Source organism: Narcine bancroftii, chromosome 6 (genome assembly GCF_036971445.1).
Source record: "Narcine bancroftii isolate sNarBan1 chromosome 6, sNarBan1.hap1, whole genome shotgun sequence".
In the NCBI taxonomy this organism is placed as follows: Eukaryota; Metazoa; Chordata; class Chondrichthyes; order Torpediniformes; family Narcinidae; genus Narcine; species Narcine bancroftii.
In genome coordinates this window covers 68167343-68194269 of record NC_091474.1, presented here as the reverse complement: position 1 = coordinate 68194269, position 26927 = coordinate 68167343, and the positions used below count along the sequence as shown (strand labels likewise).

Below are 26927 nucleotides of genomic sequence, written 5' to 3'. Positions count from 1 at the left end.
TAAAACTTGGAGCACGTATTTGGATTATATGGGGTTGAATTATTAAATCCCCTTGTCGCACGTTAGTGGAGTTGCTCCAACCATGGTAATTAACTGATGAATTTTGTTGTGGGTGATCTTTTTTCTTTCTTTCTTCTTTTGGGGTAGGTTAGAGGGGGGTGGGTTTGGCTGGATGGGTTTAGGAAAGGGTTGGGGGGGTTGTAGGGGGTTAGTTTTAAAATATCATGTACATATTTTTTGAATTGTTTTTGAGTTTTATTCATTAATTGTATGTTTCAATAACTGCATCATGATTCAATAAACAAAATTTTCAATAAAAGTATTCCTTTGTCCATAGGTGCTCTGTAAATAGTAAGGGATTGCTTAAGGTGATATGTGGGTGGAAAGAAAAAAGTCTGAAAACCTCATTGACTAGTTCTGTGTACGGTTTCAGAACTCCAAAGGAAATGGACCAATTACTATTTTTCTCAAGCAAAATTGGGTCTAGAGCAGTGATTCTCAACCTTCCCTTCCCACTCACATCCCACCTTAAGCAATCCCTTACTAATCACAGAGCACTGATGGCAAAGGGATTACTAAAGTGGAATGTGAGTGGGAAGAAAATGATTGAGAACCACTGGTCTACTTGAACCATCTTATCCCATCTTTAGGCCCATGGCCCATGCCCTCTGGTTTAATACAATTCCGTCTTGGAGAAAATTTTCTTCCAACCCCTCCTCTCCATGCTCCTCATTTCTTTGTGTGTCTCCATCATGTTTTCCCTCAGAGCTGTCCACTCCTTGGGAAATAAGCCCCTCCTTTTAAAGGGAACATTCCATCCCAGACAACATCTTGGTGAATCTAATACACAAAATGTGGTGAAGAAACTCAGCAGGTTACGCAGCATCCATAGGTTGTGTATAGCACTCAACCCCAGCATCAGCAGGCTTCCTTGTTTAAAGCCTGGCAAATCCCTTTTATTCCTCCTTCACTGTATTCATATTCTTTCTGAACGGCACCAACTCGAATCTGAGATAAATTGATTCGCAGACTTTCTAGCTTGAATATTCATTGAATTATTGGTATCATTTTGTTTCCTTAGACCACACCATCCAAAGCTGCCACATCTCCTGTCTAAAACCATAGGAAATGAAGTGTCTGGGAATATCACAACACCTGAACCTGGACATACATTCCTGCATTATGGAATGGTTGTGTTCATGGAAAACCTAATTTTTCTGCAATGTGAAACCATTGACGATTTTACTGTTCCTTTCGAACTTTGTGTTCATTCACTCATTAATTCCATATTTATTTTTTATATTGTATCTCATGTAGTTTTGGTGGTGACTTGTGAATGATATGGATGAATTTCAATTTTTCCAACTGCCTTAACACTCTTCTCGATCGTGAAGAAAGCACGTCAGTGCCTCTAATTCCTCAGGAGGTTGCGAAGTGATGACACCAGACAAATTTCTACAGAGGTGTGGTAGAAAGTCAGCTGACCGGCTGCATCATGGTCGATGACCCTGAGGGTAAAGCCCTGCAATAGGTAAAGAGCTCAACCCAGGACATCACCCACTACTGAGTACATCGACAGGGAACGCTGCTGTCGGAGAGCAGCAGCAATCATCAAGGACCCATGCCACCCAGCACACACTGTTCTCGCTGCTGCCATCAGGAAAGAGGTATAGCTGCTACCCCTCCACCATCAGACTCCTCAATGACAAACTTATTTAGAGACTCATTTAAGGACTCTTACTTGTGCACTTTATTTTTTTTTATTCCCTCTGTATTGCACAGTTAGTTTGTTTACATTCGTTATCTGTTTACTGTTCTTTATTTGTTTACATGTTTACGCTGACTACAGTTTTTTTTTACATTACCAATTAGTGGTAATTCTGCTGCGCCAGCAGGAAAAAAGAATATCAGGGTTGCGTGTGATGTCATGTATGTACGCTCACAATAAATCTGAGCTGAAATCTAAGGTGCTGTGTTGCCTCCACAACTCTGCATGTGGCTGCAGGGTGGAAATATCTTCATCCCAACAATCACTGAGAACCACAATCCCAGTGGTGAAGACGGTGAAGGTGTGGTCGAAGGAGGCGGAGGAGTATCTGCAGGACTGCTTTGGATCGGTGGACTGGACCATATTCACCTTGGTCTTGAATGAATATGCAACAGGTGTCACCGACTTCATCAAGACCTCCATAGATGAATGTGCTCCCTCGTGCACATACTGGGTGTTCCCCAACCAGAAGTCCTGGATGAATCAGAAGATTTGCCACCAGCTGAGGGTGAGAACAAGGGTGTTTCAGGCCGGCGATTAAGATCTCTACAAGAAGGCCAGGTACAACCTGAGGAAGGCCATCTCCAGAGCAAAGTGGCAATTCCGGAGAAAGCTAGAGACAGACACAGATAGACACCAGCTATGGTAGGGAGTGCAGGCCATTACAGCCTACAAGGCGAGAGTAAACACTATAGATGGCTGCGATGTTTCATTATCTGATGAGCTAAACAACTTCTATGACCACTTTGAGAAGAAGAAGCAAACAGTACCCACTAAAATCCCTGAAAAGCCTGAGGGCCCTGTGACGACTGTCTCTGAGGACGACGTCAGAACATCATTCAAGAGGTTTATGAAATGAATGTTTGCACTGTGAAGCTGCCACAAAACACCGAATTTCATGACTTGTTCATGACAATAAAATTCTGATTCTGATTCTAACAAAAGCCAGGAAATACCTCACCAATAGTTCACTCTCAAAATATCATTTGCATACTTAAATGCTGCATTTGTCATTGCTACTCTGTTGTTTCAAAATATACACAATGCAGTCAAGAGCTTAAAGTATGATGAAAAATTCTGAGACAATGAATTTCTAATCTTTGTTCGAACACCGAATGAATCAGTCATTGTGTTCTGCGAGTCCTTTTTTTAAAATTTAAGTTATTTTTAAAATTAGTCACAGCGCAGTAACAGACCATTTCGGCCCTCGAGTCTGTGCCAACTAATTATACCCTACTGACCTACAACCCCGGTACATTTTGAATGGTGGAAGGAAACCTGAGCCCCAGGGGAAAACCCACGTAGACACGAGGAGAGCGCACCAACTCCTGACAGACAGCGCGGGATTCGAACCCAAGTCCTGATCGCTGGCGTTGGAAAGGTGTGGTGATAACTGCTATGCTGATCTCTGCTGCCCCTAAGGAGAGAGCACATCGGGGCTGGTCAAATGTTGACAAACACCAGGATTTGGATGGAATTTGGTTCCAAATCCTCAAATTCCTCCATTCGCTTGATTTGCTTCATGTTTCAATTTTCAAACTTCAGAATCAATTCAACAGAGCAGATCACTGCAGAACAGCATCCAAGTGATTCTGTGAAATGTTAGAAAGAGAGAACAGACTCAATCACAGTGCTACCATCTGGAGTGCTGACGCCTGCATACATTGAACTCACAATAGATCTTTTGGTGTCTAATGCAGCTTAAAAACTTTCAGTGAAGCTGGCGAAGATTAGTCTGCACTCTCACCCTCAGTAACGAGGCGGTTGTTGTCAGACTCAAAGCCCACCATGACCTGATATGATAATCTCGGAAAGTCCAAGAATCCTTTAATTAGGCCGAAATTACATTTTCCAGTTAGGGCTAATCACTTTTGACATAAAGGGCATGTTTGGCACAATTGTAACTATTTGATTTAGAAAGAAGGCAAAACCATCTGGCTGGTTTCTTGTACTACAAAGCACACTGAAGATCAAATCAGAAGCATTATTTTGGTTCATCAAGAAAGCCAAGCTCTCAGATCACAAAACAGTGATAAGTGGATCGCACTGTACATAGGTGCATCCTGCCATGATCATAGCGAGCTTGCTAAGGAGACTGCCGAGGACATGGCTATTGGCCCCCATCTTCTCAACATGTTACAGGAGAAAATCTGCAGGTGTCCTGTCTGGCTGCATCCTTTTGTGGTGTGGTCGCGGCAAAGCATTGGACCAGAGGTCAACACAGAGGATCATCCAAACAGCTGAGGAGATAACTGGAGTCTCGTTTTCCTCTTTTGGCTTAAATAGGGCTCAAAAAATATCATAGAATATAGCACTGCATTTGCACTTCAGCCCATGAAGCTGGGCCAATCTATGTAACTGAGTGCACAAAAATCTAATCCTTCCCACCCGCATCCATAGCCCTCCATTTTTCTGACCTCCACGCGCCTATCTGAGAGTCTTTTGAATGTTCCATTGCACCAGCCTCCACTACCAAACCAGGCAACACAATGCAGGCAACCACCACTCTCTGAGTTAAATAAAAATTACCTCTGACAATTCAAACCAGCGGTTTCCAAACTTTTTCAGTCTGCCGCCCCCTTGGCTCCCAGACCAGACCCTAGCGCACCCTTCCACAGGCATACAGCGAACATATACCTCTTTTTTGGTATTAGGCCTACCACAAATTTCAAACAACAATTAATCTAACACTATATACAAGCCTATGTATTTCACAAATAAAACGTTGCAACACAATTTATTTAGCAATATGAAAGGATAAATTTACAAGTCAACTGTAACTACATTGTCTTCAGGCCGCCAGGAGCTAAATGGGCAGGCAGCAGGGGCAAGGATCCGTGATCGGGCTGTCAGGAGCTCGATGGGTGGCGGCTGGGGCGAGCACCAGCTGTCGGGAGCTCGATGGGTGGGCGGATTGGGGGGAGGATCACCAATCGGGCCATTGGAGCCAAACAAGGGGTGGGGGGCAGTCAGTGTATTTACACGTAATTTAAATGCACATTGCAACCTGAAGATAATTTGAAATTCTTACAGACCTGGAGCCTTGGCCCTTGCAGACATAAATGTGGCATGTGTCCTGTCCAGAGCACGTCATCAAGAAACAAAGAAACATTCCCTGGCCCCTTTCTCTTCACTTCCCCCTTTCTCCTCACTGCCCTCTTTGATCTTTCCACCACCCCCAGGGGGGATGAACCACCAAGTTTTGGAATCACTAAACCTTCCTTCATTCACCCTAATCTGCTGGCATTTCCTACTGTACAATGAAAAGGTCCTGGATATCCACCTTATCTAAGCCCATAACAAGCTTTTAAACCTCTATTAAGTCACCTCTCATCCTTTGCCACTCTAGAATTATCGAGGGACCCTATCATCTATCAAACAGGATATTTGGCCCATTACCATCAGGGAAGAGGTGTTGGGTTATCAAAATCAGGACTCCCCTCATGTTTGGCCCCAAAGGCCCAATTGGTGATCCTCCCCCCTATCCGCCCCATCGAGCTCCTGACAGCTGATCCACACCCCAGCCGCCATCCATCGAGCTCCTGACAGCCCGATCGCAGATCCTTGCCCCTGCTGCCTGCCCATCGAGCTCCTGACAGCCTGAAGACAATGTAGTTACAGTTGACATGTAAATCAGAACTCCCAGACTGGGAAATAGATTCTTCCTGAATCCTGTGAGATTGATGAACGGTGTCCTGAAACCTTGGGTATTTTTATTAATGAAATTGAGTAAATCATTCCACAACATTTATACACATTCATTTTATAGTCTGATTGTTATGAGCTGTATTAGAGTTCGGTTGTCGCAGGCGCGAGAGTTAAGGGCACCAATTCAATGTTATCAGGGAGATTAAGTGTGTCATACCCACACTCCTGTTCGGCTCCGAATCATGGGTCCTCTACCGGCACCACCTACGGCTCCTAGAACGCTTCCACCAGCATTGTCTCTGCTCCATCCTCAACATCCATTGGAGCGCTTTCATCCCTAACGTCGAAGTACTCGAGATGGCAGAGGTCGACAGCATCGAGTCCACGCTGCTGAAGATCCAGCTGCGCTGGATGGGTCACGTCTCCAGAATGGAGGACCATCGCCTTCCCAAGATCGTGTTATATGGCGAGCTCTCCACTGGCCACCATGACAGAGGTGCACCAAAGAAAAGGTACAAGGACTGCCTAAAGAAATCTCTTGGTGCCTGCCACATTGACCACCGCCAGTGGGCTGATAACGCCTCAAACCGTGCATCTTGGCGCCTCACAGTTTGGCGGGCAGCAACCTCCTTTGAAGAAGACCGCAGAGCCCACCTCACTGACAAAAGGCAAAGGAGGAAAAACCCAACACACAACCCCAACCAACCAATTTTCCCCTGCAACCGCTGCAACCGTGTCTGCCTGTCCCGCATCGGACTTGTCAGCCACAAACGAGCCTGCAGCTGACGTGGACTTTTTACCCCCTCCATAAATCTTCATCCGCGAAGCCAAGCCAAAGAGAGAGGGAGATTAACTCTAGTGCATGTGCCAATCAAATTCCAATGTGTGATCCCACTGTGGATGAGCCAACCAAAGACTCGCATGTGCACACAGTCATCAAGATGGGCACACCCAGCCTATGGATCCCGGGACTAACAAGGTAAGTTTTGACTAGAATGTGGAAAGATTAGCCACGGTTGATCAACAAATTCAGTGGCACTCAACCTTTTTTCCCCACTCACATAGCACTTTAAGTAATCCCGATGCCAGCGGTGCTCTGTGATTAGTAAGGGATTGCTTAAGGTGGGATGTGAGTGGGAAGGGAAGAGAACCACTGCTCTAGACCCAATTGTTACTAATAGATTTTGCTTGAGAAAAATTGTCATTGGCTCATTTTCTTGGAGTTATGAAACCATGCTCATAACGAGTCAATTTGGGACGATTAAAACAGTGGTTTTCAACCTTTTTCTTTCCACCCACATTAGCAATCCCTCACTAATCACAGATCTCCTGTAGCATAGGGATTAGTTAAAGTGGTATGTGAGTGGAAAGAGAAAGGTTGAGAACCACTGTTTTACAGCTTTCTTCTTCTTCAAGTCAATTTCTTCGTGAGACATTGTTTAATGATTGGGTGATAGATTTATTGTAAATGGAATCACTATATGTGCACTCTATAACACGTTAGAAGCCAATTCTGGCCTTTGAAACCCATGCTGTCTAATTACACCCAATTAACTGGAGTACTCAGGGAAAACCGAAGAGGACACGGGGAGAATGTACAAACTGCTTACAGACATCGCGGGATTCGTACCTTGGTCACTGACACTGAAATACACTCTGCCTTTTCTTAAGAAGGACAGTGTAGTTTGTGTTTGGATGCTTTCGGGGATTTTATTTTGAAGAAATATGGTTTCAGTTTTGACTCTATGACAACAGAGTTACAATTATAATGACACTTTTCAAGTTCTCAAATTTCCCAATTTCAAAACATGTCATCTTCACAGAAACGTAAGCGTCGATATTCCGAATTACTATCTTATTTCCAATAAATCACACTTCGTATTTGCAGCTTTACGTAGCCTTTAATTGGTTGAAAAAAACGAATTAACATTTTGCATAACTTTGCATTGAGATCTTCAAACGATGAGTAACAAAGCAAACTGTATAATAATAACAATATTCAACTTTAAACAGACAAACCAAAATTAAGATGATTAAAATGAAATAAGATGAACTAACATGAATTCAAAGGAATGTGTCTCCAGCTTACACCTATGTCATAATTATTCAAAGCCTGAGAGCATGGACACGTGATGTCACAGTAACTATTATAACACGACAAACAATTCTTTCTTAAAGGGATAGTCATCCAAAACACAAGGATTTAACCTTTACCAGTTACACTGCCCTTGCAAACGGCTGCTAGGTATTATTTCCTATCTTCAAGGACATCTGGACATGGACTCACTAGGACTCAGGCTAAAAAAGTGACCACATGGGAAAATTGGATGCCTCCCAACATGACCTGGAAATGGAGCAACTAACTTATTGCTCTAACCTGCCCTGCACCACCTTCACCACCCCTCCACCTCTTGGCACTGTCTCGGAAGGTAAGCAGCACAGGTAAGAAGTGCAGCCAAGAACTGTGGAGCAATCCTCAAAGTGATGGGAACCTCAAAACCTTCACAGATCCCTGGAACATACACACATCCTGGCCTCTGAAATTGATTTTGAGACCTTGAACCCTGTTGGACAGGACACCACATTTCACACTGAGCACCAGCAAGAAAGACCATGACATTGGAACAAAATTCCCTTGACACCCTTCATAATCAAGAACCTATCTACCTCTGCCTTAAATATATGACAACAAATTTATTTTCATCTCTGTTCTGAAGGGATTTTTTTTGTCTTCAGACTACCCCACCACAGAAATATCCCCACCACAGAAATATCCTCTCCACATCCACTCTATCCAGTCCTTTCAGTATTTGGTAGGTTTCAATGAGATTCCCGTTCATTCTTCTGAATTCCAGTGAGTACAGCGTCAGAAGCATCAATGGCTGCTCATTCAATAAACCTTTCATCTGAGGGTTCATTCTCGTGAACCTTCTCCAGAACCTCTCCATTGCCAACAATCCTTTCTTTGATAAGGAGCCCAAAACTGCTCACAATGCTCCAAATGTAGTCTGACCAATAACTCCTCAACATTCTATCCCTGCTTGTATATTTCACCTCTCTCAAAGTCCATGCCAATCAATGTCCATTCTCCCTTCCAGCTCTCATGTTCTTTGGCCCCCATTCCTTTCTCCCTTAAATGTACTCAGCAACTGAGAATCCATGTATCACACTGAATAGATCTTTTCAGCAATATTCAATCCTCCAAGTGTTAGAATTTCCACAGTCCTATCCTCAATCGCTAATCTCCCATCCTCACATTATGCCCTTTATTCAGGGTCTCCAGCCCAAGCCTGTGGAAACAGCATCTCATTGTTTATTCAGTTCCTCAGTCTCTGAATCCTTTGCTTCAACAAGATCTCATTTTCCTGAGCTCCAGTGAATATCAGGTCATCCTGCTCAGTTACTTCTCATTAAATAACCCTTCATGCCGCAAATCAATCCAGTGAACTCAGTTTCAATAAAAAGGTCACAATAGAAGCATTGACTGACCATTTCTGGCGATAGATGCTGCCAGGCCAATTGCTTGCTGGTGAACTAATCTTGTTATCATTTCAGCAAGATTTCTTTCTCCTGAAATTGAAGCCCTGAACAATGAAGGCTGAGTATTGTTTGCCTTTCAAATTTATCATTTAAATTTGAGTTGAGAGTACAAAGGCAAAAAAAAAATCCTTTTATAAATTACCATTGACAGGAAAGCTCTGATAATCCATTGGCTAACTGCTCCGAAAGCCTAATGATTCGACAGCGAACTGACCAGGTAAAGTTTGTGTGCGTTTCCCTGAAGCACGCATCCTACTCACTCTCCAAATTTATCGGGTTCACTGGTTATCATTCCACTGTGTAACATTAAAACAGCTGCAATCTAAACATGCAGGAGCAATAATATGTGTGGCCTACCATAGCTGGGAACACCCCAAAGTCCTGCATGTGCCAGATTTCTGGTTTTCTTCCCATTAGAGGATCATTTCTCTTTTATCCCTGATTAAATGCCTCCTCCTGCCTTTTTGGCCAGTTACTCGACCAGCTGTTTTGTCTCTGCAAACTTGTGACATTTCTAAGTTTGTTATCTGACACAAAACTATTGGTGATGAGGATAAACTGGACTTCAGAGGAATAGGGACAAGTTGAGTGAATCATAACTGATGGAAGCAAGTGAAGTTATCTGACTTCGGTGGTAAAAATTTGGAATTCTGTAAACACAAATTCTAAACTACAGAGATTTGGAAAATGTTGATGTTCTAAAGGAACATCTGAACGTGAGCGTGCAAGTGCAGCGAGCAATTAGAAAGTTACAGAGTTGAGCATCACAGCACGGGAACTTGCCCTTCATCCCCAATTACCCACCTCAGCTCTTCCCATTTGCCAGCGTTTTGGCCAATTTCCCTCTCAACCTGTCTCATGTTTGGCCTTCATTGGAAGAGATTTGTGTACAAGGGTAAAGGCATCATACTGCAGTTAAATGGGGTGCATTTGAGACCTCACAGAGTGTTGCCACAGTTTTGATCTTCCTATCAAAATAGAATATTACTAAGGGAGCTCAGTAACTGAGCTGGTGCACATGGTGGTGAATCTGTCAGATGAGGAGAAATCAAGCCCACTAGTTCTGGTCGCCTCACTGTGATAACAATGATTGTGGTTGCTATGCAACTAGTAATGCCTTACTGTTTGATTAGACTTGGCTGCCAGCAGGGGCTGACACACATTATGTAAGATCTGTAATGGTACACAGCCTCATGTACTGTTTACATCAACTTTAAAGAAAAAAAATCTTTTCCTTCATCCATGTGTTGTCTTAAGAACTCACACATACAAATACAAGATGAAACACTCAAAACTGGAACGATGTAGAAGCCATAGAAAGGGTGCTGAGGAGATTTACAAGGATGTTGCCTGGTTTAGGGTGCAGGCCTTATGAAAATAGGTGGAGTGAACTCAGCCTTTTCCCCTTGGAGTGGTGGAGGATGAGCGGTGACCTGATAGAGACATATAAGATGATGAGAGGCATTGATCGTGGGGAGAGTAATTTTCCCAGGGCTGAATTTTTGCCACGAGAGGACACAGGTTTAAATGCTGGGGAGCAGGTACAGAGGAGATGCCAGGGGTAAGTTTTTATGTAGAGAGTGGTGGGTGCATCGAATGGGCAGTCAGCAACGGTGGTGGAGGTGAATACATTAGGGTCTTTTAGGAGACTTTTGGACAGGTACATGAAGCTTAGAAAAATAGGTAAGCCTAGTAATTTCTAAAGTAGGGATATGCTCGGCTCAACTCTGTGGGGCGAAGGGCCTGTATTATGCTATGTTTCTATTTTGAAATTTCAGGATTTAAAATAGTCACTGTTTCACTTTCCACAGAAGTAGCAATTCCAGCCTTTTCCCTGTTTTTATTTCAGATTTCTCACATCTTCAGATTTCTTTTGATTCTCAAGTAGGATCGAGCTCTGCTATCATGAATTGAGAGAGTGAGAAATGGCCTCAGTGAAGCGAGCAGGATGCTTGAAGGGGCTCAAGGGGGTGGAATGAGGGAGAATGTTTCCTTTCGCTAAGGAGGATCACAGTCTCCATTTAAGATGAAGTTGAATTTCTCCTTGGAGGGAGGCAACGAATGCTTGGAACTCTCTGACCCAGAGGTTTTTTCCTTATCCTTTCATTCTTCTAGACCACAGTGACAGAAACTTGGAAGATGGAATAATGGGCTTCCGAATGGCAGCCACAGTCAACACAAGGTGGCTCATTATTCGCCCCTCCTCTGAGCTTAAGCTCCCCATTATTTATATCCTTGACTGTGAAAACAGTAATAAAATATTTACTTAAAGTTTCATCCATTCGCCTGTACCTCCCCCAATGATTTATTCTGTTTTAGTCTCACAAGGATTTGTATTTACCTTCACAACATGCTTTTTTTTTACAAAGATCATGGTTCATATATTTTACTCCCATAAACGGATGGTCCCTTTCCATTGATATCAAAAACTCAGCTGTTTCCCAAGCACACTATTTTTTCAGCTACATTATAAGAGCTTTAAAATCTAATCTTCCCCCCTTTTTTGTTGCCCCCGGATCATTTTTTCACGGAGTATTTTATTTGGTACATTTCTCAATGGAACAGACTTTCCTTGAGGTTCGTAGAAAGATTTGCTTTTATTCATAAACCAATTCACCTCAAATGCTCAGGAGAACTTTTCGTCAACTCTCATCTCAGGCTTAACCAAAGTCAGCGTTTCTACTGGAAGACCAATTTGGTCCACTTCACACTCACTCAATGCATCAGTCTCAGTTATGTACAACCCTCACCATAAAAGTATTAATTACTTATCTCGTTCAAAATTGTTACCCCTAAAATTGAGGCAAGGTGGACATAGCGAGGGCTTTTCCCTTCAGACCATCGAAGAAAGAGAGGTGACATAAGATTATGTGGGGCATAGACAGCCAGCAGCTTTTTCCTGGTGTGACAATAACAAATACCCGGAGACATCTCTTTAAAGCAGTGATTCCCAAAGTGGGCACTGCTGCCCCCCACCTCTCCCCACCACCCCACCGGGGGCAGTGAAAAATCCAAGAGGGTGATGAGGAGAACGGGTGCAGTCGGGGGGCAGTGAAGAAAAAGTGGGAGGTGAATGTTTGTTTCTTGTTGGTGTGCTCTGGATAGGATGCGCGCCACATTCACATCAGCAAGGACCAAGGCTCTAGGTCTGTAAGAATTTCAAATTATCTTCAGGTTGTAAGGTATATTTAAATTGTGTATAAATACACCGACTCCCCCCTATTTTTGGCCGGCCCATTAAGCTCCCAATGGCCCGATTGTAGATCCTTGCCCCGGCCAACTGCTCATCCAGCACCCGAAGGCTGATCCTCACCCCGACCGCCCGCCCATCAACCTCTCAACGGCTGATGCTCGCCCCACCCATTAAGTTCCCAATGACCTGAAGACAATGTAATTACAGTTGAGATGTAAACTTACCCTTTCATCTTGCTAAATAAATCGGTTTACCAAACGTTTTATTTGTGAAATGCATACGCTTTTATATAGTGCCAAGCAAAGGGTTTGTGTTTCTTTATGTGTGTTTGGTGGGCCGGGGCAGCGCTAGGGATGTGGCCTGAGAGCCAAGGGGGTGGCAGCCGAAAAGGTTTGGGAACCACTGGTTTAAAGGAAGTGGAGGAAATTTCAGGAGATGTGAGAAGTCAAGTTTTTACACGAAGAGTGGCGGGTGCTTGGAATGCATTGCTAATGGTGGGGATGGAGGTCGGAACAATAGGAACATCCAGCAGACTCTGGATAAGTCGTCAAGCCTCGTAAACTGTTCTCCCTTCTGCCATCTGGTCGGAGGTACCGTAGCATTCGGGCCTGTACGTCCAGATTGGGCAACAGCTTTTCTCCCCAAGTCATCAGACTCCTGAACTCCCAGAACAGATGTGGATAGTGCACTGTGGACCTCGACTGTATACATCTTAATATTTTAATATGTTCATTTTTCTACTCTGAAATATATATGTAGATATGCTCCTTGGTCCAGGAGAAACGTTATTTTGTCTTTACCGTGCGAGCAGGGTATGAACAATAAATAAAAGGGACTTGGCTTGACTTGATGGGTAGAGGATTTAGAAGAGATCAGAGTTGCAGCTTCTTCACACAGTGAGTGGGTGGGTAGAGAAAACGAGGAAGTGGGGGAGGGAGGGATATACAGGCAGGTTTAGGAGGAGCTGGGACAATGGAACTAGCTTGGTTGATAAGTTAGGCTGAAGGGACTGTCACATTTGTGGCCCGAAATGTGAAGTTAATAAAACATTAAACACAAGTTTTATCAGGTAAACTTCTGAGTGTCTTTATTCTCCCGTTTCCTTTGTTCTCCTGCTTGTGTTCTTATCTCTCTCTCATACCACGTGACTTCCGGTATATCTCATACATATTCATTATCATGACAGGAACTATTTCTGGACTGTAAAAATCTGTCATCTTGATTTTCATCAAATTGTAGACCTGTTTCTCTCAGGTCCACCAAATCTCTTCACTCCTGAAAAGTAGCCCAGCCTGTCAGTGAAACAATCCTTCCCAGAAATCAGTCGACATTCAAGCCACTCCATGGACTCTCAGAAGGAATGGCTGTGATTTACATCCAGCTCCTTGCATCTTCATGTTGAGTAATTCCCTGGGAGGAATGAAGAGATAGAAATGGAATGGGGGGAGGGGTGTGAGGATATACCACTAGCCTACTGCTGTCAATCACCCTCCGGGATATAAGCTATATCCGGCCCCTTGAGGTCAGCCTCAGAGCCACCACAACTACTCTCACAGCCAGCTCTGTGGAAATTTGTGTGGAATAAAGCCTGTTGAACAGACTTTATGGTTTGTTTCTGCTTTTCTGCTCAATATTGTATCACAATTTATTGCACGCAAAATTTGAAGCTGTAATGGAGAAGCTTCTAAGCACCGGGAAGCTCGAAGTCGACCCACGTCATCCAGAAGCACAGGCATGCTTCAAAAACTGGAAGCACACAGTCGAAGCAATCATCGAGGCACACGCCGACGACATCCTAGACTCCGACAGCAAAAGGCTCATCTTATTCCGCTCGAAGCTGGGTCCCCAAGCTTTCCAGCCCCTCAAAGACTGCACCGAATACTCAGAAGCAATGAACACCCTAGAACCTATGTACAAGCCCCCCACAAACATGGTCTTCGCAAGGTACCTTCTGAGTATTTGTGCCCAGCAGCCTGGAGAGATGGCCGAGTCATACTTGGGAGCCCTACGTGAGTTAGCCTGACTGTGCTTGCAGAACCCGGGGTGAATGAAAGGCAGGTCGAAAGGTTGATCGTGGATGCCTGCGTCCGGGATCTACCCTCGAGAGCCATCAGGCAGAAGCTGCTGGAGGACTCCCTGGACAAAACAGTGGAAGTAGTCCGAACCCGGGAGGCAGCAGTCCTGTACACTGAAGCCTTCTATTCGAGGCTTTCCCAGGTCTCCACGTGGTCAGCACAGACAGCAGCTGTGGCCCAAAACCAGATGGTGGACGAGAACATCGCTGCTGCGGGCAACCCGTGCACTTGTAAGTACTGTGGCTCCCGATGTGGGTCAGATCGACGCTCGTCCCAAAATTGCCCGGCCAAAAATCAGTACTGCTCAAGATGTGGCAAGAAAGGCCATTTCGCTAAAGTATGCCTTTCAAAGCCTGCCGGCAGCTCAGAGGCCCTCTATGACCCGACCCCCTTCCACCCGGTCCCGGCCATGTACAATTGCTGGGCGACGTCATTGCCCCCGCAGCCACTTCCGGCCTCCCCGACCTCAGCAGCCCTACATCCGGCCTCACCATCAACGATCGCGGCATGCACAGAATGTGCCTGGACCAGCCCTCAACCACGACAGCGCTGTCCCACTAAGACAGCATGTCCGCGGACTTCAATGATGTCACTTCCGGTCCATGGAGTGATGTCGCTTCTGCCGCCCACGATGACATCACCAGAGTCGACAGCCGATGGTGTGACGTTACTTCCCCCAGCACAACCAGTGCACCCGGGGAGGAAAGCCAGCCATGCTGCCGCCATGCATCCCCACGCGGCGCCGCTACCTTGTGCTGGGCAGGCATAGGTGGCAAAGCCACCAGGTCCCCCCAGGCCTACAACTAGCACAGCACCGATGACGACGATGATGACCCAATGCTTCGGGTCGCCTCCGATTGCCACCCGATGCACCCCACACCTAAGGAGAGCGCCACTGGCCAATACTTACCTCTCGCAATGCACTCCATGCCTGCAGAGAACGCCACTGGCTGCAACTCACCTCTTCCATCGGGGAATTACAACTTGGACCCTGAGATGGTCCTAGCAGCCATCACACTGTCCAGAGACATCCCACATGGCCTCAGGCACTCCATGATGGATGACAAAATCAACAGGCAGGTAATGAAGTGCATAATCAACAGTGGCAGGACTCAGAGCTTTATTCATCCAACCGTGGCCCACTGCATAAAATTCAAAATCCACCACATCACCTCCTCTACTGTCTTCGCCGCCCAGGACCGAAATATTAATATCCTCGGGCAATGCTCTGCCGATTTGACTGTGAGGGGTGGGGTGGGGGAGACATGCATTGGTTTCAGGCTCCTGGTCATTCCCAAATTTTGCACCCCAGTTCTCCTGGGCTTAGACTTAAAATGCCACCTGCAGAGTGTCACCCTCGTCTTTGGGGCGCACCTACCCCTACTGATGCTCCACAGCACACCGTCCAACCACCCGGCCAACCTGCAGCCTCTCCGCACTGTGCATCACCCTCCCGCGTTCTTCTCACACCTCACGCCAGACTGCAAGATGATAGCCACCAGAAATAGGCACTATTGCGCCATGGACAGAGACTTCATCAGGGCAGAGGTGCAGCGGCTTCTGGCGGAAGGTGTCATAAAGCCCAGCAACATCCCACGGACAGCCCAAGTCCTGGTGGTCAAAAGGGGAAGCAAGCCGAGGATGATCATGGACTACAGCTAGACCATCAACTGGTACACCCAGCTAGACGCCTACCCCCTACCAAGGATATCCGACATGGTCAACAAGATAGCCCATTACCGGGTCTTCTCCATGATTGACCTGAAGTTGGCCTATCACCAACTCCCCATTCACCCACAGGACAAGCCCTATACCATCTTCGAGGCAGACAGGCGCCTTTACTAGTTCCGCCGAGTTCCATTTGGGGTGACAAACGGGGTCTCCGCCTTCTAGTGGAAAATGGATCGCATAGTAAACTGGCACAATTTAAGGGCGACTTTCCCGTACCTGGATAATGTCACCATCTGCCGCCCTGACCAGCAGGACCATGATGCAAACCTAGAGAGATTTCTCTGGACTGCCAAGGAGCTGAATCTCATGTACAATAAAGAGAAGTGCATGTTCAGCACCACCCGCCTCACCATCCTGGGGTACATCATGGCATGATCCAGAATGGATGAGCCCATTAATGGAGCTGCCCCTCCCCCCATGCTCAAAGCCCTCCGCAGGTGCCTTGCCGTGTTCTCTTATTACTTACAGTGGGTTCCCCACTTCTCGGACAAGGTCCACCCACTGGCCCAGGCCACAACTTTTCCTCTCCCATCCAAGACACAGGCAGCCTTCATGCAAATCAGGCAGGATATCGGAGATACTACGATACATGCTGTGAACAAGGACTCCCCCTTCCAGGTAGAGAGCGATGCCTCCGATGTGGCTCTCACCACTACCCTTAACCAGGAGTAGTGCCTTGTCGCCTTCTTCTCCAGGACCCTCCACAGTTCCGAGCTAGGGTACTCCGCCATTGAAAAGGAGGCCCAGGAGATCGTGGAAGTGGTCTGCCATTGGTGCCACTACCTGACTAGCAGGATATAGACCCTTCTCACCAACCAGAGTGCAGTGGCATTCATGTTCAACACCACCCACAGAGGTATGATCAAAAACGATGGAGAGTCGAGCTGGCAACGTACAGCTACGACATCCAGTACTGAACGGGGAAGTTTAATGACTCCCCCGACGCCCTCTCCTGGACCTGTGTGTCACTCCACGACGACCAGCTGTAGACCCTGTACAAGACCCTCTGCCACCCAGGTGTCACCTGCTTACACCACTTTATCAAGTCCTGAACCTTCCATACACTGTCAGGGATGTCAGGACCATGATTGAGGCGTGCCGGGACTGTGCGGAATGCAAGCCCCGCTTCTTCCGCCTGCCCCAGGCCCTCATCATACAGGCCACTCGGACCTTTGAGCGCCTCAGCATATACTTCAAGGGCCCCCTGCCTTCCATGAAGTGGAATTTCTATTTTCTTTCAGTCATGGATGAGTACTCCCTCTTCTTTTTCGCCATCCCATGCCCAGACCCCGTCATCAGGGCACTGTCGCAGATCTTCACCATGTTTGGCTACCCCACATTCATCCACAGTGACCGGGGATCTAGCTTCATGAGTGAGGAACTGCGCCAGTACCTGACAGCAAGGGACATCACAACCAGTTACAACTAGTTACAATCCGAGAAGTAAATAACAGGTGGAGAGCAAAAATGGGATAATCTGGAAGGCAGTCCTTCTGGTCCTTTAGTCTAAGGGGTGGTCTGTGGAGTACTGGCAGGATGCCCTCCCTGAGGTGCTCCATGCCATCAGGTCACTCCTTTGCATGACTACCAACGTGACCCCTCAAAAACGTCTGTTTTCGTTCCCCATGAAATCGGCAACGGGAACATCACTCCCAGCATGGTTCGCGTCCCCGGGACCGGTGCTCCTGAGCAGACACGTGCGCGCCTACAAGGCTGAACCCCTGGTCAAGCAGGTGTTCCTCCTACATGCCAACCCCAATTATGCCTACATTAGGTCCACCAGCGGCAGGGAGGACACCATCTCAACCAGGGACCTGGCACCAGCGGGAGCACCCACCACAGCACAACAGCATCCTTCATCCCAGGATCATGCCAGCCCGACACACTCCCCTGATAGCTGTGGGACACCCAAGACCACGCCGGCCTGCTGCACCATCCCCACCCAGGGCACCTCGGACTCACTCCATCCGTGGGGAACATACTCGCCCCCTACCCATCCAATGCCTCACACACACTTCAACTCTATCCGCTCTTGCCACCCCACCATGCTGCACCACACCAGCTGCTCCGGCCCCTGCCCCCACTGCCCTGACTAGCCCCCACTTACCTTCGCTGGCCTCTGACCAGGAGCCAACCCTGCAACAGTTGCAGAGACTCCGATGGCCGCTGGATCGTCTAAACTTGTAAATAATGTACATATGTTTGGGGCTTTATAGAACATGGAATGTCACCTCCCTCCACCCCCCCCCCCCCCCCATCACCCAAGGTCAATTTAAAAGAAAGGGGTGAATGTTGTGTACACCACTACCCTACTGCAGGGGGCAACCTGTGTACCTGCAGGAAGATCACCAGAGGACAAAGCAACATCTGGCCGGCTGTCAATCAGCTGACCTGAAAGGACCAAGCCCCACCCAGTCGGCTACCAATCACCTTCCGGGATATAAGCTACATTTGGCCTCTCGAGGTCAGTCTCAGAGCCAGCTCGGCTACTCTCACAGCCAGCTCTGTGGAATTTTGTGTGGAATAAAGCCTGTTGAAGAGACTTTATGTTTTGTGTCTGCTTTTCTGCTCGATAGCGCATCACAAGGGGTGATAGAGAGAGGGGTAAAGAAGTAAAAACAGAGAGAGAGAGAGAGAGAAATAAAGGGATAGAGGCAAATTAGAGACTGGGAAAAAGAGAGAGAGAGAGAAAGAGACAGAGACAGAGAGCGAGAGAGAGAGAGAGAGAGAGAGAGAGAGAGAGAGAGAGAGAGAGAGAACAAAGAGAAGCCAAAAATTTAAATAGTTCAGGCAGATTTCTCCAAAGATGACACAAGCTGCTTGAAATCTTGTTGCATTTAAATTAGACCTCCTGTGTTTCTCAATTAAAATGAAAATACATGTGCCTCACAGACAGAATGCAATAACCTCTCTGCATTTGTGTCAGTGACATCAAGATTTTAGCTCCACGAGGTCTCATTTGAAGACTTCCGAGAAGGGGGAATGGCAAGAATTGTTAACCATGGATTTGAGTGTTCTCAACACCTCAGAAGTGAATAATAAAAGTACAGCGCTGTTCTGATTAAATCTGCCTGAAAAAGGTGATTTGGGGTGTTACAGAGCAAGATCCTGAAAGAAATGTTTTATGCACATGTTACAGCACAGGAACAGGCCCTTCAACCCACAACATCTGTGCCAAATGAAGCCAAAATGAACAAAATCTCTGTTGTTCATGACACATCACACCTATCCCCTGTCTGTTCATGTGTCAATCTCGAAGCTCTGAACTACCACTATTCCATCAACTTCCAACACTATTCCTGGCAACCTATTCAAGGCACCTCTGTGTAAAACATTCTTCCTGCACATCTCATTTGAACCCTTCAGCTTAAACACATGTCTTTTGGTGCTTGCATTCTTAATGGTGAGCCTACAGTCTTGTTTTGTTTTCACCTCACATAACATAGATATTTTTATGTCTTTTATGTAGGCAGAAGGAGAGAAGTGGCTCTTAAGGCTGTCATAGCCGGAGGGTGGTAGTGGGGACGAGCTCCCACTGCGGCACAAATGATCTTCATGGTGTTCATCTGAAACAGCTTCTGACAACCAACTCCTGGCCTTCACGTATGGCATAGTTCTTATGCCCGGCGGGGCTGTTCTCACTGACAGGAGAAGGTGGGCCACTGGCACCTTGAAACCAGTTGCTCTGGGCAGATGGAGCTCGTTAACCACGGATGGTAACTCATCTAGGAGAGGGAAAACTGATTTCAAACCTCCACTGCTTTGTGACTATACCCACTCACGGTAAAGGCTTTGAGAGTAAACCCCGAGGAAAAATCCGTTGGAGTCCCGAAGGCAGCTGACTGCTGTACCCAGCACCAGCACGGCAACTCCTGCTGGCACCACAGTGTATCGACTTTCACCATTCCTTTGGACCTGTCATTAGCATGGAGAGGGGTTTCCCACAGCATGGGCAACACACGGAACTCCATATAAACTCTGCAATGGCTTGTGCCCTGGAAAGGCCACTCCACAGTGACGACCAGAGGCGCAGCACCCATGGTCGACCACGACTGACGGAGGCCACAGAGAGGAGAGAAGTTCAGAAGAAGCCCAGAAACTTTGAGCTGAGTCCTGAGGGGTGTGGGGAAGGGGGGTATGGGAATAGCCAAAAAATGGTTGATAATGGCTGATCTCATGTGTGACATTTTAACATGAGGTACAAGATTCTGGTTGTCCAACCTTTTAAAACTTTTCATAATTTTATGATCTTCAATCAGGGTCACCTCTCAGTCTCTAATATGCTCCAGAGAAACAATCCAAGTTTGTCTGACCTCTTCTTTCAGTTTATACCCTCTAATCCAGACAACATTCTGGGAGACCTCTCCTGTACCCTTTCCAAAGACTCCATAGTCTTCTTGTAAGGAGGCAACCAAAAATGTACACAATTCCCCAAGCCTCTCAGTTGAAATCTGAATGTAGTAAAGGCCAATCCACAAAGCCTTCACTTGAGGATTCAACTCACCCATTCTGCAAAGGCAGGTTAATGATGTTGACATTTAAAACTGCTCTTTTCTTTCTCAGTTTATGACTTCTTCAACAATAGATTATTCATTGCAAGGTGCTTCCAGAGGGCCTTACTGCAGCTGAAGAGAGAGAGTCAGTAATTTCTGGGATACAACTGGGTGCGTTTCAGATATTAAAGTGCCCCCAACACCCATCGGACTACTCAACACAATTTGCTGGAGGAAGTCAGAGGGAGTGAAAGAATGGTCGATGTCAGAATCAGAATCAAAATTAGAATGTATAGTCATGAACAAGCCACAAAATTCGTTGTTTTGCGGCTTCATCATAGTGTAAACATCCATAGAAACCACCTTACAAAAATATAAATAAAAAAAGTAAATGAAAAGTCAAAGTCAGGCAGTGTCTGTGGTTCATTGATTATTCAGGAATCTGATGGGGGCGGGGAAGAAGCTGTCCTTGTGTCGCTGAGTGCTCGTCTTTAGGCTCCTGTACCTTTTCCCTGATGCTCACAGAGTGAAGCGGGCATAGTCTGGTGGGGTGGGGGGGGGGTCTTTGAGGACAGAGGCTGCTGTCTTAAGACAAGACCTCTTGTAGATGTCCTCATTGGAATGGAGACTGGTCCCCATGATATCACAGTCCGAGTTAACAACCCTCTGGAATATTTTTCTCGTCCTGAATGTTGGCATGTTTGTACCTGACAGTGATGCAACCGGCCAGAATGCTCTCCATGCTTACACCTCTAGAAGTTTTCAAGAGTCTTCGGTGACATACCGAATCTCAACATACACCTCACAAAGTACATGTTTTGGGCCACAACTGGGGATGTGGAGCAGAGAAGCCAATGTAAAGAAGACAGATGGGAGCAGTAGGACAGGAGCTCCATGAGGGATGAGTGGTCCAGGAGAGGTGAAACATGATGGCCAGAGGCAGTGCATTGGCACATGTCACACACAGTGGGAATGGGGCAAGAGAAACAAAGGGGTCAGGTAGAAGAAGATGAGTTGTAGGGGATAGACAACATGGCTTTGTGTGTGGTAGATCACATCCAACCAATCTTAAAGAGATTTTTTTTTTCCCAGAGGTTATCAGGAAAGTTAATGAAGGAAAGGTCATAACTGTCAGCATGGACTTCAGTAACCTTTGACAAGTCCCCGCATGGGATGTGGGTCAGCAAAGTTCAGTCGCTTGGTATTCATGATGAAGTAGTAAATTGGATTAGACATTGGCTTTGTTGGAGAAGCCAGAGTGGTAGTGGAGGATTGCCCCTCTAACTGGAGGCCTGTGATTCCTGTGTGCCTCAGGGATTGGTGTTGGGTCCATTTTGTTTGTCTCCTTCTAACTGTCCTCAGCACCTGACGAGCTCGATCAGCCTTGGCCTTAACCCTCAACTCTCCTTTCATGTCATTGGGTTGCAAACCATCCCACTCTGCACCAAGCCTCTGCCGTGGGGCTGCCCATCAGCAAGAGGGGTGGCCTTTCAATCTGGCTGGTTGGGTCCCAGGTGGGAAATAGGGCAAACCAAACCATTAAGTTTTACAGCCCAGAAAGGGCCTTTGGACCAACTTATTTATGCTAGGTCATGGGCGAGTGTAGCGGTTAGCACAACACAGTTACAACACCAGCAAATCCCATGCTGACTGTTCTCCCCATGTCTACATGGGTTTTCCCTGGGGGCTCTGGTTTCCTCCTATCATTCAAAAACGTAATTGGGTAACACAGGCTCATGGGCCGAAAAGGCCTGTTACCGTGCCGTATGTATGCATATATAAAACATAGAGCATAGAAATCTAAAGCATTGTGCAGGCCCTTCGGCCCACAGTGTTGTGCTAACTTTATAACCTTCTCGAACAACTGCAAGTAGAGGTTTCCAACTTAATATCCCTCCATTTTTTCTCAGTTCCATGCACCTATCTCTTAAAAGATCATGTTATTCATTGCCAGTGGTGCATTTCACTCTCTGAGCGAAAATCTTACCTCTTACACCCCACTGTACTTATTCCCAAGCACCTTAACGCTATGCCCACTTGACTTTGCCATTTCAGCCCTGAGAAAAAGCCTCTGGTCTTCCACACTTTTTCATCTTATATACCTCTATCAAGGCACCCCTCATCCTTCATCACTCAAAAGACCAAGTTCACTCAACTGATCCTCAGAAGGCATACTCCCCAATCCAGGCCACATTTGTGTAAATATCCTCTGCATCCTCTCTATAAGTATCTTTCTTGTAGTGGAGTGACTGGAACTGCACACAGTATTCCAAATTGCACTCCTGAAATGAATGGTCCCCTACGTCTGTGTTTGGTGCTTATCCCTCGGTACCTTTCCTATCCACGTACTGAGTGAATTACGGAAGTCTGCGGATGCTGTGATTGGAGTAAAAACACCAAAATACTGGAGGATCTCAGCAGATCTCACAGCATTCACAGAAAGTAAAGATACAGAAGCAACGCTCCAGGTCGGAGCCCCTCTTCTACCTGAATGATTTGCAGCCTTACGCCTTTGGTGAAGCAAATGCTCCAGGATGCTATTTAAATCACAATGTTGGAGAACCTCAGCTGGTCAAACAGTGGACTTTATCTTTGCAATACAAAGTACACTGTTTCTCCAACATTATGATTTTAGTGCAAGGTTGTGACACCACTCAACTCGCTTATCAATCTCCTTCCTGCGCCCTTGCTCATAGACATCTGTGATTCTGCTGACAACTGGGGTGTCATTGGCAAATTTGTAGATAGCATTTGAATTGTGTCTGAAATGGATGTCAAGTGAGTAGGTGCACACATCCTTGGGGTGCGCCTGTGTTGATCGTCAGTGAGGAGGAAACATTTCCAATTCAAACTGACTGTGGTCTTCCGATGGGAAAGTCAAGGATACAGTTGCAGAGGGTGGAGGGGGGGGGGGTGGTGCTGAAGAGACCCAGGATTTAGAGCTTGCTGACCAGCACTGAGGGAATAATGTGGTGTTGAAGGCTAAGCTGTAGTCAATAAAGAGCAGCATACGGATGAGCTGTTGGCGTTCCAGAGCTGAGTGGAGACCCAGTGATATTGTGTCAGCTATGGAGCGACTGTGCTGGGAGGAAAATTGCAGTGGGTCCAGACCTTTACTTATGGATGTATTAACTCTGGCTTCAATCAACCTCTCAAAGCATTTCATCACGGTAGATGAGAGTGCTACTCGATGAAAGTCATTGAGGCAGCTCACTCTCTCTTCTTGGGCACCGGGAATACTATTATGAGGGATCCTCCGACTGCAGCAATGAGTGGTTGAAATTGTCTTTAACACTGGCTAGTTAGTTGGCATAGATTTGCAGTACCCTGCCAGGTATGCCATCAGGTCCTGATACCTTGTGAGGGCTCACAAGGGCTCACATCATGAATGATGTCCTGACATGGGCCTCAGATATCACAGAGTCTTTGGTCAGACCTTACTTGTGTACATTTTTGGGGTCTTTATCTAAGGAAAAATGTGTTGGCATTGGAGACATTCCAGAGGAGATTTATGAGAATGATCCCTGGAAAAAAAGGATGATCATATGAGGAGCATTTGATGGTTCTGGACTGTATTCTCTGGAGTTTAGAAGAATGAAAGGAGATCATGTTGAAAACTATCAGATACTGAAAGACCTGTCGAGAGTAGATGTGGAGGATGTTTCTCATGTTGGTGGAGTCTGGGACCAGAAGCCTCTGTTAAGGCCTCTGAATACATAGATGCCCCTTTAGAACAGAGATGAAGTTGAATATCTTTCCCCAAAGGGTGGTGAATCTATGGAATTTGTTGTCCTGGATGAACCAAGTCATCAGTGATATTGAAGATGGGTAGATAAATTCTTGATCAGGAAGGGAATCGAGTGTAATCATGAGAAAGGAGGAGGATAGAGTTGAAAAGAGTATTAAATCATTCATGATGGAATGGCGGGGTGAAATTAATGGGCCAAATGGCCTAATTCCACTCCTATGTCTTTTGATGTATATTACTATGGTCAGCCCACTTGTCTGAGTGCTTCTGGTTCCATGTAACCTGTTGCATGTTCAGGTGGTCGGCGACTAAACCGGCTTCCCCCACCAGCATTGCCTTGAATGGAAGATGGCGAGGGTCAACGGCCGTCTAACCAACACATGAAAGCGCATCCCTTGCATCGAAGGTTGGTCTGGTCATTGAGTGCAACAGGACCTTCCCCCAGCCGTCTTGGACCTCAATGTACCACTGGGTGGGGGAGGGGGTGTCGAGAGGGTGAGTCTGGACCTGCACAACCCCCCCACTCACCTAAATCCATTCACGCACACGCTGTTCCTTTCTGAGGAGTGGGGTATAAACCCCACAAACTGACTGAAAGGAACCGTCATCATCCTATGGGATGGATGGCCAGAAGAAGAACATTACTAGGGAGATGCTTGCTTTGCATTCCAAGCAAAAGGATAGTTATGACAGCTTCATTTGCCAAAATTGTGACCCACTTTGATAGATCTATTTACATGTTGTTTGTTTAACCTTGTGGTTTTGTGTGTTTTTTCTTCAAAGTAGAACTTGCGGTTGGTTACTTCATTCCCCAGCTTTTCACCGTGTCTCGCTACATATTGATGATGAACAAAACCGACTGAATAAGCTTCCTTTTTTATTTCCAGACTCCCAGAATGTGTGGCATTCCTCAAACATTTCCTCACACCCCCCTCCACCACCCCCCCTTAGACCTTCCAGAGGGACACCGCATTCTCCATACACAGAGACGAGGTGAAGAATGTGACTCAGTACCACCATGGTCTCAAGGAGGTTAGCCGATAGGGAGAGAGTGAGTCGTCTGGGGCTGTACTCGCTGGAATTGAGAAGAATGAGAGGGGATCTAATAGAAACACATAGAATGTTGAAAGGCCTGGATTGAGTCGAGATAAGTAAGTCGTTTCTATTGGTGGGAGAAGCAAGAACTAGGGGAAATGGCCTCAAGATTCAGGGTAGTGGATTTAGGACGGAACTGCTTTTCCCAAAGGTTGGGGAATCAGTGGAATTCATTACCCATTGAAGCAATGAAGGCCACTTCCATTGACAAGGTTGGGTAGATTTTTACTTAGTAGGGGAATTAAGAGATGTGGAGAAATGGTAGAGAGTTGGAGATGAGCCCTATCATCAGATCAGGCATGATCTCATTGAATGGTAGAGCAGGCTGGACTGCTGACTCCTGCTCCTATTTCTTAAACCGGATGGATTCATTTCAGAATGAACTTTATCACACAATGAATCAAGTTCTAATTAAGTTAGATGAAGGAGGATAGGACAAGGTTCACACTGCAGAAGACATTCTGAAGTGATTTTCTTCCAAGAAAACGCAATTCAAAACACTCCTATGAGAGTTCTATCAAGTTATTTTTAATGAGCCTCACTATATTATGTTAAAACAGAAGAGAGATCTGTAGTTTGATATGTAGAAGAACACAATTTGTACTTAGCGTACAACATCACTCAGCAGTGCTCGATATATTATGAACAGAGATCACAGATTATATTTCACAGCAGTTCCTGGACTGCAGTTTCAAACAAAGATGATGCAAGCCAGACATTTGAATTTTAAACTGTTAGTCGGAAACAAACCTTTGAAAATGTCAAGTTACAACACAAATTACACCCAATTCTCTAGTTTGACATGTTCGTCATATTCTCCAATCATGGATTCAGCAAGAAGGGCCAAAACACCAAATTCTTGCTGATAACTCTTCTTTGGTGAAGGCTTCAAATGGCCAATGAAACATTACAATGGACCATGGAAGGGACAAAAGATGGGTGGGAAAGATTCCTCCTTAACAGAAGGATGTTGATGCTTTGGAGAGGGAGCAGAGGAGATTTACCGGGATGTTGCCTGGATTGAAGAACTTGTCTCATGAAGCAAGGTTGATGGAGCTCGGGCTATTCCCTTTAGAGTGACATAGAAAGAGAGGTGACTTAATGGAGGTTTATATGATTATGCAGAGCTTAGATAGCACCCATTTTGTGGGGCTGGAGTAACAAACACCAGAGGACATCTGGTGTTAGCGAAGTTTAGGGAAAGTATCAAAGGTAGGTTTTTTTTTAAACACAAAGAGTGTTAACACAGAGAGTGCTGGTGGAGGCTAGTACAATGAGAGACCGATATGCACATGGATGTAAGGAAAATAGAGGGTTATGGGTGTGAGGTAGGGAAGGGTTTCATCAGAGGTGCTCAACATTTTTATTCCATTCACATCCCACTTTAAGTAATCCCTACGCCATCGGTGCTCTGTGATTAGTAAGGGATTGCTTAAGGTGGTATGTGGGTGGCAAGGGAAAGTCGAGAATCAATGCTCTAGACCCAATTGTTACTGAAATATTTTGCTTGAGAAAAATTGTCATTGGCCCACTTCCTTTGGAGTCATGAAACCATGCACATAACGAGTCTATGAGGGATGATTAATACAGTGGTTTTCAAACTTTTTCTTTCCACCCACATCCCACCTCAAGCAAT

The 26927-nt window shown here is 46.0% G+C and overlaps 1 protein-coding gene and 1 long non-coding RNA gene across 3 annotated transcripts in view; one reads left to right on the top strand and one right to left on the bottom strand.

The window, feature by feature from the left end:
* The window catches only part of LOC138736174 (CUB and sushi domain-containing protein 1-like), a 2349200-nt gene that overhangs the window by 1671015 nt on the left and 651258 nt on the right, over positions 1-26927 (bottom strand). The window lies entirely within an intron of this gene.
* LOC138736177 (uncharacterized) lies at positions 7609-11233 on the top strand. Of its 2 annotated transcripts, none has more exons than XR_011340131.1 (2): positions 7609-7845; positions 10806-11233. It is a non-coding gene; the product is annotated as an uncharacterized lncRNA (long non-coding RNA). The 2 variants fall into 2 exon arrangements; XR_011340132.1 differs by lacking the exon at positions 7609-7845 and adding an exon at positions 8939-9173.